A 16,794-nucleotide genomic window follows, 5' to 3' on the forward strand; every position below is an offset into this window, starting at 1 on the left:
AGAGGAGCTGAGAAACATGATGGAATTCCAGCATAGGAAACAAATGGAATCCATAAAACACACACAAACAGATTTCTGTTTAAAAACTTCATTCATAGGTTACACAGCCAGCCAATGTGAGGACAGAATATAAGGTATACAAAACAAGATTGCAATTAGTGACCAAGAAAAGAAAAATTTCTTAAGAATGGTAAGGGACCACAAGAAATCAATCCAGCAGCTGCTAGATGATGCAAGAAGAATACCATAGGACTGATCAGAGTTAATGAAGAAACAGGAGAGAGTGCAAATGACATTAAAAACAAAAACTGTTTGCAGAAGTCATGGCAGAAAACTTCCTAAGCAGGGGAAAAGAACTTGACATACAGATAAGTGAGGCATGTAGAACTCCAACTATCTGTGATTAAAAAAAATCTACAGTTAGGCACATAATAGTTAAGATTCCAGAACCCCAATAAAACAAAATTCGACAAGTGGTTAGAGGAAAGAAATAAATCACATACAAAGGAAAGTCAATACATTAAATGCAAAAGGGGAGAATCCAACAAAAAGAAAGGGTCATTACAAGGATAAGTCAATACAAAATAGTTATAGCCATCAATGTTAAAGGGTCTCAATTCACCAATCAAAAGAAATACTCTGGCAGAATGGGTCAAGAAGCAAGAACCAACAAAATGCTGCATACAATAATAATACTTAATTAAAAAAGAAACTCATTAAACAAAAGTTAAAGGGTGGAAAACAATACTCCATGGGACAGGAACCTGAAAAAAAGCAGGAGCAGCTATCCTATTTGCAGATCAAATGGATTTCAAACCAACACTGATTAAGAGAGACAAAGGACACTACATCCTTGTAAAGGGAATAATCCAAGAGGAAGAGGTGACATTCATAAATAAATATGTACCAAATACTAGTGCCCACAACTATATAAAACAAATACTAATGAATGTGAAAAATCGAACAAGAACTAATACAGCAGTAGTGGGGGACCTCAATACCCCACTGCCACAAATAGATATGTCAACTATACAGAAAATAAACAAGAAAATACTAGAACTCCATCAAACTTTTGAACAAATGGCAGATGTTTTAGCAGATGTTTACAAAGTGTTCCACCCCCCAAAAATCAGAATACACATTCTTTTTGGCTGTACAAGGGTGTATCTCCAAAATAGACCACATACATACATACTAGCATATGATTATTAAGTGCAAAGGAGTTGAATTTCGCCTCTGTGTATTATCAGACCACAGGGCAATGAAATTGGAGATCAATAGCAAAAGAAACCACAAGAATTTGTTAAACATATGCAAATTGAACAACATACTTCTGAAAAAGCAGTGGATCACAGAGGAAATTAAAGAAGAGATCAGATAGTTTCTACAACTATACGACAATGCCAATTCAACATATCAAAATCTATGGGACACAATGAAAACAGTTTCATGGGAGAAATTCATAGAAGTGAAGTTTTAGCTATTACAAACTGTGCTACAACAAACATGGGGCTAAACAGCCCAAATGCCCATCAACTGGAGACTGGATAAAGATTTGTTGTTGTTTATATAATGGAGTTTTACTCAGCCATAAAGAACTTGAAATTAAAGACATTTATAGCTAAATGGATGCTCATTGGGGAGGTACTCAAGTGAAATAAATAGGACAGATATGTAAATACCAAATAGTTTCTCTGGTGTAAGAAAATGAAAGTGTGGGCTGGGGATTTGGCTCAGTGGTTCTGCCGCCTGCCTTGCAAGCTCAAGGTACCAAAAAAAGAAAAAAAAGAAAAAAGAAATAAGAATCAAAATGCATAATTGATAATGTTAAAAAGGAAGAAAAGGTCTAAAGGGATAGGGGAAGTGAGAGGGGTAGGGGAAAGGAAAGATGGGAAAAATATGTTAAAAGGAAAAAAGTGCAAGCAAAGTCTTTGTAAATAGGGAGAAGTGGAGGTGTTGAAGGGAGGGCAGAGGAATGGGGAAATATAAGAACCATGATAAAGTATGTAAAGGCACAAAATTGCAATGATAAATCTCATTCTATCATATACCTAAAATGTACCAATAAAATTAATAATGAATATTTAAATGATAATGTCAGTACAATATTCCCAAACATATTGTGCACAATTTACACAGTTCAAAGATGGAAGTTTATAACTGTGAATGCTCACATCAGAGAAACAATGATCCCAAATAGGTAACATAATGATGTACCTGAAGGCCCTAGGAAAACAAGAACAATTCAAAGGTAGTGCGGGGAAAGATCAGAGCAGAAATCAATGAAGTGGACGCTACAAAACAATACAAAGATTCAATAAAGACTACTGGGAAATTTTTTATACACATGCATAAAATTGAATTTAGATCCATACATCTCACCATGTATCAATCAAAAATCAAAATGGATCAAATATTAAATTTATAAATAGTAGAGCAGAAACACTTAATCTTCTGGAAGATGACTAGGTTAAACTTTTGAAGACATAGGCATAGGGAAGAACTTTCCCATGGAACCCTAGTAGCACAAAAAATAGTACCAAGAATCAACAAATGGTACCATATGAAATTAAAAGTCTTGTGTACACCAAAGAAAACAACCAACAGTGTGAAGAGACAACCTACAGAATGGGAAAAAATTTTACTAGCTATTCTTCAAAGGATTAATATCTAAAATACATAAAGAACTCAAAATAGACCCTTCAAAATAAAAGGCCAAATCAAAAATGGGCAACTGAAATGAATAAAAACTTCTCAGGAGAGGTACAAATAACTAATAAATGAATGAAATAAATGTTCAGCATTGCTGGCAACTAGAAAAATGCAAGTAAACACAACACTGAAATTTCATCTTATTTTAAAAAGAATGGCTATTATGAAGAAATAAAATAATAAATGCTGGCAAGTCTTGTGGAGGTAGGGGAAATGTAACACTTTTACATTGTTGGTGAGAATTTAAACTCTAGTCCAACCACTATGGAATCAGTGGGAATAGTCCTCAAAATCCTAAAAATAGAAAATCCATTTGACTTAGCTATTCCCCTTCTAGATATCTTCCTGAAAGACTTAAAAGACATCATATTACAGTGATGTAGGCATACCCCATTTATGGCAGCATAATTCACAATAACTAACTCTTGCCAGTGTCCTATATGTCCATTAACAGATGAAAATATAATGAAAATGTGGTATTTAGGCACAATGAAGTACTAACAAAGGATTAACAAGTCATTTTAGGAAAATGGATTCATCTCAAGACTATAATGTTTAGTGAAATAAGTCAAATACATAAGCTTAACTATCTCACACTCACTATTTCTCTTATATGAGAAACTCAAAATATAAATAAAAAGCAAAATAAAAGATACATAAGAGGAAGTAGCGAGATATATATTTTGCAAAAGGGAATAGGATCAAAAGACAGAAGGAGAGGGAAGGGAGGAAAACAAATAATTGACATCTGTTATGCACTTGTGACAAGTCCAAATAAGGAATATAATCACTGTGTAATGCAAACATGTACCAATAAAACATAAAACAGAAGAAAAGAAAAAAATTGATGAAACATTCTTTTAATATTTGAAGAATAATCCAGAATAAGCAAATAATTCATTTATGTCATTTACAAATTAATGAAATTGCAAAATACATCTTTGTTGCTTGACCTTAGGTTCATTCGTGAACTTAAATTAGAATTTTAACCAGTGTTTGTGTCAGAACTAAACCTCTTCATCAGCTGCAAACATTGCCTTCATAGTGATACAAGTTTCAGCAAAAATAATTTAAAATACTCAGTATTATTCAATATATGAGAATATAATACAAATATTATATATTTACTCTTTGCAATCTGTATGCCAGAAATAATTTATATAAATGAATAAATTTATGAACTCATCAGGTTCTTTAGAGAAACAGAGCCAATGGGTATGTATGTAGGTAGGTACATAGGTATGTATGTAGATAGGTAGATAGATGATACATAGATAGATAGATAGATTTATTATAAGAAATTGGCTTAAACAATTATGGGTATTGAGAAATCCCATGATCTGTAGTTGGTGAGTAGAGACCCAAGAAAGATGATAATATAATTCCAGTCTGATTCTGAAGGCCTAAAAATTAGAAAAACTAACGACGTAAGTTCCAGTCTAAAAGCCAGCAGATTTCAGGACTCCCCGCCCCACTTCCTACCAAATTAAAGTTCTAGGTCAAGTCTGAAGACAAGAAAAACTAAAGCCCCAGCTCAAGTTATGAGGGAAGAGGAGTCCTCATTTACTCATGGGGGGGCCAGCCTTGTTTTATCCAGGCCTTCTACTGATTGAATTGAAGGCTATTCACATTAGGAGGGGCAATTTTCTTTATTCAGTCTACTAATTATATGTTATCCAGAGACACTCTTACAGTCATTCTCAGAATAATTAACTACTTGGGTATTCCAAGGCTCAACTAATTTAGCATATAAATTAAACATCACAAGTCTACACTTTGTCAAACTGACACTTAGACACATCTCCTTAAATCATAATCTCAGAATAATGACAATAACAATTTCACAATTCAGAATATAATGACAATTGTTTAGTGCATGATGGAAAACACACTAGTCCATTCTCTAGAAGAAATACAGTGCTTGAGTAATGTTTACTCTTTGCCTTGATATCTCAAACTTATAATCTTTTTATATAATATTACTAGTACTTAAATGTTATCATGCAGAAATATCTGTATAACAGACCTGGGTCTTCTTTTCCTCTACATAAATAGGAAACTCTGCACAATGCCATGATCAGGCTGGAAGACAGAAGCCAATATAGCAGAGAACATGGGCATTTGGACCACTTTTATGTAATGTACTTGAGCCATCAGTGCCTTCTCAGGCCTGTTCTTGTGCAGACTGCTTTTAGTTGTTGATGGAATGACACTCAACTTCATGGCTTGCTGAGTAAATTAATAATGAACATATAGTTTATAATATGCAAGTCAGGTTGCATGGTAACTTGGTGGCCTATGTTCAAGCATGTCATTTGTACTAAGCCCAAATATCAGGCCAAGAGCTGTTTCTCAAAAGGGAAACACTTATCCACAGAGGATAGCTGGGATATGTTTCAGATATAAGGTCCTATAGGGTCCTGCTGAAGGTTTGAAATAGTCTCTCTATCACTGATACTTGAAACACCACTGGATCTGCTGAACTGTACGTATGGTCCATGTGGCAGAGCAGGTTGAATGGTAGCCTGGATCTATTGCAAAGCTTTCTCTTGTTCCAGTCTCCACTCAAAACCAACAACTGTGGGTCACTTAGTAATAAGATGGAGCAATACACCCAAATGAGGAATAAAATCCCCACCAAGTGTTATGTCTCTCTTTCTGATTGTAGGAAAGGTCAGATGCAACAAATCCTTCATTTTAGAAGGGATATTTTGACATGCTATGCCCTACTGGTCTGAAGAAATTTCACTGAGTAGAAGCCCTCTAAACTTCTGTTGGATTTATTTCCCCCACACTCTGATGCACACGTGTCTTACAAATAAATCTAGATAGTAGCTACCTTTATTCCACTAGGTATAATCAACATAATGCCATCAGTGTCCTGGATCTGTGTGGCTTCTTGTAGAAGGAAAAATTGATAAATATCCCTGAGAATAAATGTTGATATAAAGGTTTTACCATTGAGATGCCTTTGAGACGGACCATAAATCTGTACTTCTAGCTTTGCCAGCTGAAAGGAAATTGCTTCTGGTGGTCCTTATTGACAGAGAGAACAGTACATTTAAAAAATTTGTAAATCAGGCACCAGGGGTATGTTAATTTGCTTAAGCAGTGAAAGCACATCTGGTGCAGCAGCTGTCATCAGAGTTACCACCTGGTTGGGTTTACAATAATCCATCATTATTCTTTGAGATCTATTTGTCTTCTGCACAAGCCAAATGGACAAGTTAAGTGAGATGTGGTGGCAGTCATCACTCCTGCATCTCTCAAGTCCTTGATGGTGGGATTAATCTGTACAGTTCCTAGAGGAATAAGGTATTGCTTTTAGTTTACTATTTTCCAAGGAATGGGCAGTTCTAGTGACATCTACTTGGCCTTCTCCGTAATAAGAGCCCTTACATACAAGTCAAGGAAGAAAAGTGGTAATTCTTCTAGATGCTGAGTATACCTATTCCAATTATGCATTCATGATCAGGGGAAATAGGCTCAGAAATCTACTGTACAACAGACTTGAGCCAAAACCCCATGATAATCTGACCTTCATATGCCCCTACTCTGACTAGTGGACCACATTGACATTTTGAGATTATTGTCAGTTCTGAGATAGTGTTCTCTGTACTTCCTGAAGTGTCTGATTAATTCCTTTTCCCCAGTGTACAGTTATCTTGGCAAAAGGTCATATAGATCACTTTGGGGAAAGCTAGGAGAAAGATTAACATTATAAATTATGATAATGGACTGGGGTCCTTTCTAAAGGGGACTTGGCCTTCTCTTCATTCAAAGAGTTCTTAGTTTATAAACTGGCTGAGCACAGGGGATTGATAGGCTATTTTGTGATCCAAGTTAGACCTTTTCACTTGACCTAGAACTGTACTGCTTATACAGATCAAGTTATAATTTATTAGGCTTCTTTTCTGTTTTACTTTTAAGATCTCCATGATCAACTGGTTAATACTATAGATCTGCATAAATCAGGCTATGCCAATTGCTGCTTTGACTCTCCTGTCTTTATGTACCCATACCTGCATTGCCTTTCATGTGTGAGAAGTACATTTGGCCCCTGACATTCTGGGATCCTATTACTGTCATTGTATTTAGAATTCCCAATTCAGTTACTGAAGTTCTTACTATAAAGTCTGTCCTATAGAGAAAGGTAATCACAGAATTCTTCAAGGATGCTGAGGATTCCCTCACAAATTTACTTTTCAGTCATGGTGAAAGATGTTGTCTAGTTCTTTCAAAGATGGGTTTTAAATGTTAAATTCATAGAAAAATTTTATTCTCTCTACATTTTAAAATCTATTCCTCTACATCAAATTGAAGTAAGTTTGGCGCTTTAAATTTGCTCATGGGGGGGACCTTTTGACTCTTGTTTCAGCAAACCAATGATAAAAACTGTTAATGTCTCTTCTTGCTTTAGAATCTGCAATGCTGTATACAGACTCTCTGCTTAGCCCATATCAATACATTTTGTCCGATCCAACTTTTTGTTCCTTTCATCATTATCCTATATCTTTAGTATTCAATCCTGCAGTCTTTGGATTTCTTTCTGTATACATTAGAAAATTCAAGGGGCAGGGGATTTGGCTCAATAGTTCCGTGGCCTGCCTGAGATCTATCCCTGGTACCAAGAAAAAAAAAAAAAAGAAAAAGAAAAAAGAAAAGGAAATTCAAGTAGTTATTTTCAAGTAATGTAACTCCTCATGGTTCATAAATTGTATTTTATCTTTAGAGGTCTACTGGGGCTTAGTTTAGTTATTGGTCTAGAGCTACAGAAGAGTGGTGAGAGAGTCTGTCCTCTAAGGTAACTGCCTCAGGGAGGCCATTAGAGTTTCGTTGAGAAATGCAAGGTTAATGCCAGCCCACTGGGGATGGAGTGCCCTCTTCCACTGAAAAAGAATGCTTTTCAGAATTTTGGGACTGTATGTACCCAGATTCATCAGGTTATTCCCACTTACCTACATTTGGAAATTTGAGATTCCATCTCTTCCCAATCAAAGGAAAATAATTGAAGATTATTCTCCTCTAATATGTGAAATGATTCATTGCTTTATGTATGAGCTGTGTCCTTTCTTCAGTGGAGGAGGTGGGGATTAAAAGTGCTTGGTTACTAAATGACCTACTGCAGAGATTAGATTGTCTTGCATATTTGCTGTCTTGGAATGCTTCTATCTTTTTTCAGAGATAATCTAGTGGAAATGTTTGCTTACTCTTCCCCTTGCTTACTCTTTTCTTTTATGCTAACTGCTGCTGCCAGTAGAAGCCCTTCTAAGGGCATGTCTTAAACTAAAGGACTCAGACATCTGACTGCCATTGAATATGGTGAGTAAACAGAAGAATTAATTAATATCTACTCTGTGGACCTCATTAGTTCTTTGTCTCTCCCCACTCTCCCTTTTGCGTGTATCTCTGTGTCTTTTAAGTCAGCAATTCAGGGCTCCTAGAAACATTCAATGAAGGGAATTGTCCTATTCCTTTCTAAATCTGTTGCATTTGTTACACTTTTTCCTGCCTCTAACCCAGTGATTATGCTAATGTTAGCTGCATTTGGAATGCTTATCCCCTTTCCTCTGGGACTATATATAACTTCCCCTTTAGGAAGGCTTCTTCGTCTACCTGTCCACCTGCATGCATAGTGTCCCTTATGGCATAACAACTGAACCATATAGTTATGATGTTATACTGCTTTGAATTCTCTCACCATTTAAATGTGGTTAATTTTCTTTTCTCATCATCCCATTTCATAAGCAAGGCTGTGAAGTAGACAGATGGATGACAGTGGCCAAAGGCAGTGGTCTGTCAGGGTCAGGATGTTCACACAATCCTTTTTCACTCTCAGTTTTCTTCCCCATTTAAAGTGAAAATGTTCGGTTACTGTGTGGCTGGAGAATGCACAAGTAAATGAGCAAAGCTGATAGGTAAATCAATTTGACCAAAAAAAGCCCTTTAGGGCACCTATGAATCATTTTAAAAGAACCTGGTGGCAATCTATGACTTCTAGGTGCATTCATCACAAGAATAGCCTGGCACACTTTAAAAAATGAATTTAGCTCAGACTGGCACTGCTACCCCTGTCTCAGACTGGAAATCTCTAGTAGGCAATACAGAGATTTTTCAAAGCTTTTGAATAACAACCCAATGTTTCCTAACACATAGGAGTCAAATCATAGGTGTTTCAGTTTATTTGATAAATAATTCACGTTTTATTCATAAAAAGAAGAAATCAATCACCTAAGCCAACTACCTAGATAAGTAGATAACTCAGAATTTATCATCATTATTCCTAATGAACTTAGCTTAGATGCCAACCTGAAGTTGAAGTTCAGCATTGAGAATATCAAGTCACAGATTGATAAACTGTAACATTAATCAAATGAATTCAGTATATTAAGGATAAGGCTTCATACTTTTGTAAATTACTGCATCTCATAATCAAAAAATATTTTGTGCTGGGCAATAAAGTGGGGAACAGACTAGTGGGAGAAAGGGCTTACAACAAAGCACAGACACTTTTGAAGTGATGGATTTTTCCACTTGTCTTGATTATGATGATGGTATCATATGTGTATGCCTACATCAAAATGTAACAAGCTAGCTGGATATGGTGGCCTATACCTATAATCTCAGCATTCTGGGAGGCTGATAAAGGAGGATCATAAGTTCAAGCCCAGATTTAGGAATTTAGTGAATAAAAGAGGCCCTGTCTCAAAATAAAAGATTAAGAGATCTAGGGATATAGCTCAGGGCAAAGATCCTGGGTTCAATCTGCAATATTGCAAACAAGACAAAAACTTTATCATGTTGTACACTTTAAATATTACTGTACTTCAACTATATAATAAAGCTCTTAACAGTAATCTGAAGATAGAAATTTTAAAAACTTGCATTCCTCCTTGAAACAAATTTTCTGTGGTTAAGAAAACTGGCTGTGGAGTTGGGCATACCTGTGACTCTTTCATTTACTATCTGAGTGATTTGGAAGAGGTTTTTTCATCTCATTGAGTCTCATTCTCCCATTTGAAAAGTGGGGAAGGTAATTAGTGCCTAATGCAGAATTAAATGAGATAGAGCATGGAGAGAACACAAATTAAGTCTGAAAGAAATGGCAGCTATTATTTTACCTGAAACTGTGATATCAATCTTGCCTTAGATCAAAACATACAAAATCACAATCAGATTCTTAAAGTATTTTATTGATTGCAGCAAGTCATCTCCTCTTATTAGACACTCACTTTTGGGCAGATCCCATATCTGAAGTTACTGGGAAGTAAAAACATGAACAAATCATCATTCCTAACCTCAATGAGTTTAGAAAGTGAACTGGAAGAGATGGGACACACGTGTGAATGAAAGCAGATACAGAAATTATGTATAGAAATAGACAAAGGAGTACCAATTTAAATAGTACAAGTAATAAAAGTAAAATTTTTTGAAAAACTTTCTGTACTGAACATTACAAATTGGTCTAATTATTCTGTAGACAATACAGTATAACAATTGTGTAGCAGTTACATTGTTGTAGGTATTATAACTCACTTGGGGATGATTTAATGTATATGGGATAATATAAAGATACTATACCGTTTATATAAAGGACTTGGGAATCTGAGGGTTTTGGCGTCTTCAGTGGGGGAGGGAAGACAGTGCAAGATGTTCTCTGAAATAATTTGCAATGAGAGATCTTTGTATGTTTTATAAAACAGCTGGAAGATATAGAGCTTTAAAAATTTCTTCTTTTAGACTATGTGGAAGAAAATATTTGAAAATATGAACATGTATATATACATTTTTTTGGGTTTCCTAAGCAGTATAACAACTGTTTACATGGTATGAGTTGTGATAAATTATCTAGCAGAATTTAACATATACAAAATGATGTGGTAGATTTTGTGCAAATAACAAGGCATTTTATATAAGGGGCTTGAGCATCTGCAGATTTGGGTGCTTTCAGAAGGTCCTGGTACAAGTGTCCCTTGGATAGTGAGGAATGACTAAAGTTGCCATAGAAAAGTGCTTGATTCTGAACACAAGTCAATAGTCTGTAAACAGAATGATTTGACTGGTAATTTCTAAGAATGTCCTGTATTATTTAACACAGAATAATGTATGCTAGTGTCATGTACATGGTAACTTTAGTTATCCACTAGAATGGCTCAGAACAGAAGTTTATCAGGCTTGCTGAAAGCATGAGATAGCACAAGGGAAATCTAGAAACTTTGGTCATTAAAATATCCCTAGTATTCTGTGGAAATCATACATCAATGTGGTAAAAAAAATAAATAAATATGGGAACAGAAGTGAAACAGAACATGAAATGTCTTCCTGTTGTGGGTATATTGGTCTGATAAAGAGGGGATGGAATGAAACAGTTTGATTTTGACTCTCAAGCAGATTTTTTTGAGTGTGAAACACAACTTTGCTACATAATAGATTGTGAGACCTCAAGAACTACTTACTCTTTCTGTGCCTTATTTGGTTCACTGGTGAAATGGGGATAATATGATATTTATGGACCTAGTTAAATTTTAGTGAGAATTAACTGAGTTAAGAAAACAAAGTATCTAGAACATAGGAGGTACTAAAAAATGTGAGCTGTTATTATCCATGAGAAAATGAGCTCCATGAAGGTAGGGATTTTGTTTGTGGTGTTGGCTATTAGATCCGAAGCATACAGAACAGTGCCTGGCACAACGTGGTCATTCAGTGAACATTTATTGGATAAATGAATGAATACTTAATTCCTCTTTCTCTCATACCTCATATGTGTATACTTCAAAACATATATATGTATATACATGTATATACATATGTATATATATATGTATATATATGTACATATGTATATACATATGTATATACATGTATATGTATATACATATATATATGTGTAAACATATATAGAACTTGAGCAGTTTTTTTTAACTGCCTTCTCTGTTACCATCTGCTCACTTGTCTCCAACTCTTTCCACTTGAATTATTTCAACAGCCTCCTAAGTGGTCTGGCTGCTTCTGTCCTTTATACCTGCCCACCTGCCCACATGCTCCCCTTTACCTTTTCTTCAAACAGTAAAATGATCTTTTAAAAATATAAGTTATCTCATACTGCTCCTCTGTTTGAAACTCTACCACAGCTCCCTGGCTCACTCATAGGATTGAGAGAAGATTTGTATCTGTTCTCTTCTTAGTTACCTTGCCCATCTCATGTTCAATTCTTTTCTCCTTTGTTTATTGTATCTTCCTTACACTGGAACAGAATTAGCATTTCTTTAAAATAGCAACCACACACTCCTATCTCAGAGTTTTCACACTTGTTCTTCCTTATGCATTAGTACTTGTCTTCTAGATATGCCCTTATTTTCTTACTTCTTTAGAGAGACCATTCCTGATCATGTATAAAACAGCATCTCAACCTCTAGTCTTCCCTAGCCTCCTTATTCTTATTGACTTTGCTGCAAACCAGTTATCACCACCTGATATACTATTTGTTTATTACTTAATATCTCTCTCACCTCATCAAAATGTCATTTCCACAAGGGCAGCAGTATTTTTATTCACTATTATCCCCATTGCCTTCAACAGTGTCTGGAAAATATTGATTACTCAATAATTATTTATTGAATGAATAAATAAATGTTTTTTTTAAGTAATGTCCCTCACTCCAAGGATGAAGCACACAATCAAAAATAATTCCATTCCAGCTAGCTATATAGGGTCCTAATATAGAACTTTTCATTGATGAAATCAGTTTGGTAAGTTAACTATGATAAAACAAAGGGTTTGTGTTGGAAATATTGACAAAAGCCCTTGGAGAGGAAAATCTGGAGGGACAACTTTACCGCGTGGCATTACTCCTCCATGCTGTGGGCTCAGTTTAAATTCTGCCAGCTTGAGGTGGCAGGTACTGAGGGTCTGTTCTTTCTGGCTACATTTAAAAATCATTCTGAAAAGTCCATCCTATTATTTTTATAAAATAACATTTTTCAAAGGTTGAAATTTTTTGCAGACTTCTGAGAAATGTGAGATTTATTTGGGGGGCTGGGGTAGGGTGAGAACAAGGAAGAGAAAAATTGTTAAATTCAATTTGGTATTTTTAATTTGTATATATGTAGATCAATAATTACATTTTTAAATAAAAATATTTTCTTTAAGTTTACTTCCTTTTGAAAGGAAACCTTGGAAAAGTATCAGTTGTGAATTCTTTTAGAATCAGGAAGAAACTGAAAACAACCATGTGACAAACTCTTGCTCGGTTTTATTTTATGAAAAAAATAAAATGAAATTTACAACAAAATGGTAAGAATAGCAATAGTTAATACACTGTGTATCAAGACATAGGCTGAAAAGATTCTAACAAAATGGAAACAAACATATAATAGCACAAAACTTTCTTTTCAACAACCCAATATAAATTAGCATGGTAAAAGAAACAAATTAGCATATATATTAGAATATTTCTGAAGCAATGAAATGTGTAGTTTGGGGGAGTATTTGAAATTCTCCCTACTTCCTATTTATCTCTTTTCTTTTTCACTCTTTATTTGTATACTTATGTATTTTGTATTTCTCATGTAAGAGAAATTATGTGATACTTATGCTTGTGTCTGACTTATTTCATTTAACATTATATTCTCAAGTTGCATCCATTTGCTTAAGCATGCCTCAAGGTTATCTATCATTATGGTAGCGTACTACTCTATTATGTATAAACACAACGTTTCCCTTATCCATCAATCTACTGGTGGACATGTATAATGTTTGCAAGATATAGCTATTATAAACTGTGCTGCTATAAACATGCATGTATCTCTGTAATATGATGATTTTAATGCTTTTGGGAAGATACTTAGAAGGGGTATAACTGGGTCACATGGAGTTTCTATTTTTATTTTTTTGACGGATCTCCACAATGATTTTCTAGTGGTTGTACTGGTTTACATTCCAACCAACAATGTAAAAGAGTTCATTTTTCCCCACATCTTCCCTAGCATTTGTTATTATTAGGTTTTTTTGATGCTAACCATTCTTTCTGGGGTAAGATGAAATTTAAGTGCAATTTTAATTTGCATTTTTCTGATGGCCAGTGATGATGAGAATTTTTTTCATATATTTGTTGGCCATTTGTGCTTCTTCTGAGAAGTGTTTATTCATTTTGGTTGCCCATTTTTTTATTGGGTCTTTTATTTTGGGAGGTCTAATTATTTCGAGTTTATATATAGAGATATTAGTCCTCTGTTCATAGAATAGCTGGCAAATATTTTTCTCATCCAGTAAATTGTCTTTTCGCTCTGATAGCTGTTTCCTTTGCTATACAGAGCTTTTTAATTTGATTTCATCTCATTTGTTAAGTATTATTTCTGGTGCCATTGGGGTTCTGTTCAGAAAGTTCCAGCCTATGCCCATGTGTGTTAGTTACTGTTCTCTTGTGGCTGAGACAAAATAACCAACACCCAAAGTTAGAGGGGAAGGGACTTATTTAGGTTACAGTTTGTAAAGGTTTCAGTCCATAGTCAGCTGGCTCCAAGACAGAGATGGCAAACAGAAATTGCAGAGGAGAAACAAGATGGTGTGCACAAGGTAGCAAAGGCAGCAAGGGGCCTTCATCGAGTCTTTCTGCCTCTTTTAACCCATCCAGACTACTGGGATTTGGGTGGTGTCTAACTAATAACTCATATGTAATGGTTTGGTAATCACATGCCATTAACCCTAGCATCACACATTACAGATTCAACTACCTCTGAAAAAGAAAGTTCCACCTCATCAGTACGAGGCTTTGGGGGAACATGTAAACACAAACCATAACACCAGGTTTTCAGGAGTTTTACCTATTTTATTTTCCAGCAGATTAAGTGTTTCTGTTTTAAAATTTAGATCTTTAATCCATTTTAATTTTAGTTTAGTACATAATGAGATATATGGGTTAAAACTCAATCTGCTGCATGTATATATCCAAATTTCTTAGCACCACTTATTACAGAGGCTATCTTTTCTCCAGTGTATGTTTTTGGATCCATCATCAAAGATCAAATGGTTGCAGGTGTCTGGGGTTGTTTCTGGTTATTCTATTCTGTTCCATTGATCCACATGCCTGTTTTTGTGCCAGTACCATACTGTTTTAATCACTGTAGCTTTATAGTGTAATCTCAAGTCTGGGATTGTTATGCCTCCTGCTTTGCTTTTGTGACTAAGAATTGCTTTTACTATTCTAAGTGTCTTCTTATTCCATATAAATTTTAGGAGTGTTTTCTCTTGATCCATAAGAAATTATGCTGGTACTTTGATTGGGATTTGCATTGAAGCTGTATAACAGTTTTGGGGGTATAGCTATTTTCATTATATTGGTTCTCCAATCCAGGAACAGGGGTTATCTTTCCATTTTCTAGTGTTCTATGCTATTTTCTTTTTGTTGGTACCAGGGATCAAACTTGGGTCCTTGCGCTTGCAAGGCAGGCTGCAGAACCACTGAGCTAAATCCCAGGCCCAATGATTTCCTTTTTCAGCATGATGCAATTTTCATTGTAGAAGTTTTTTACTTCCATTGTCAGGATAATGCTTAGGCATTTTTTTATGCTATGAACTGTATTGATTCCCTAATTGCTTTTTTAGTGAGTTCATTATTAGCATATAAGAATGTACTGATTTTTGTGTATTTATTTTGTACACTGCTGAATTTATTTATCTTGAATTCTTATAAGCTTGAATGCAAACAGAATAAAGGGAAGAATCTTGCTACTTTATCAAGTTCCCCTTCACCTCAAAGAGTTCAGTGACAGCTAGCTATTTTAAGACCCTCTAAAGCCAAAGCAAGTTGAAAGCTTTCATCTGTCCTTTGGGACTTGATAAGATTAAGGGCTACTTTTGTGGCCATTCGGTTTGAGAATGAGACAGACAATAGTTAAGCATTGGGAGAGGTGCTAAGGATACAATAGTGAGCAAAAACAGATGTAATGCCTGCTTTCTTGGAGACTATGATTTCTTGGGTGAGACTGACATTAATCAAATAATTACACCAATGAGTACATAATTATAAGATGGAATAAATACTCTGAAGGTAAGGAACATAGTTCTAAGGAAGTGTATATTCTAACAGGGAATTAATGACAACCTCCATAGAGAAATACTACTTAAATTAAAATTAGAGGGCTTGGTAGGAGTTAAGGGAATCATCAAAACAATGGTACTTCAAGCAGAAACAAATGTAGTTCAAAGTGTGGTGGAGGGCTAGAAATAAGACCAGGGCAGGTGGAGTGTAGAGGGAAAGGGTGTGGTGAGAGACGAGGCTGTGAAGTTTGACAGAGGTGTTTTTCATGGAGAGTACCATAGGTTTTAGAGTGGGACAATTCTGACTGGAGATAGAGAATGCAAGTTTGCGTAGGAAAAGTTACAGGAAGTTCAGTGTCCTAGGATTTTGTCCATTAAACATCTTTCTTGGTATTCATGATAACCAAGACAGTGTTGAACCAGCACCTTAAGACCTTCTGAGTGCAGAGCCATGTAGGCCATTGAAGGATTGCAAATTTGTCTTGCAAGGAAGGAAGTAACAATGGGAAACAGTTTAAGGACAGAAAGAAAATGATTGGATGTATATTCTGAAAAAATCATTCTGGCTACTGTGCAGAAATACAGTGTTTCCCCAGAGATCCTCTTTGATAAGTTTGTTGTTTAAAACACAAAGGTTACCCAAGGGACAGAAGTGCAGGGAAGAACTAGGAGAGCTCTCACCAGATTTAAATAGGAAGACTTTAATGCCTTTGTAATAAGTACTATTTATTGAGTACTTAATATATGCCAGATGTGTAATATATGCTTTATGTAAATTCATTATTTTTATTTATTCTTCTTAATAACTGTGAAAAAGTATCCAAGATATCTGTCATGATAAATGACACTCAAAGTCTCTTGTGTTTGGAAGGTGACTGGATTGTGGAAGCACTATACTCAGCAGCACTATACTCACTGAATATGCCGTTGGGTGGGGTCTGGGTGGAGGTGGGTCTCTTGGGAGAGTAACCTAGAAAGGTATATTTTTCTTCTCCTTTTTTTTTTTTTTTTTTTTGTACCGGGGATCAAAACCTGGTCCTTGAA

General features: G+C 35.3%; 2 protein-coding genes across 5 annotated transcripts in view; one reads left to right on the forward strand and one right to left on the reverse strand.

Moving 5' to 3' along the window:
* The window catches only part of Trpc5 (transient receptor potential cation channel subfamily C member 5), a 294,853-nt gene that overhangs the window by 188,964 nt on the left and 89,095 nt on the right, over positions 1-16,794 (reverse strand). The gene's annotated exons all lie outside the window — the stretch shown is intronic.
* Rtl4 (retrotransposon Gag like 4) overlaps positions 7,913-16,794 on the forward strand; it is a 558,658-nt gene continuing 549,776 nt past the window's right edge. Inside the window, 1 exon segment of the mRNA XM_010603089.2 lies at positions 7,913-8,034. The gene's annotated coding sequence lies outside the window, so the exon portion shown is untranslated.

Source organism: Fukomys damarensis, unplaced genomic scaffold, assembly GCF_012274545.1.
Source record: "Fukomys damarensis isolate Sample0158 unplaced genomic scaffold, DMR_v1.0_HiC HiC_scaffold_39, whole genome shotgun sequence".
NCBI lineage: Eukaryota > Metazoa > Chordata > Mammalia > Rodentia > Bathyergidae > Fukomys > Fukomys damarensis.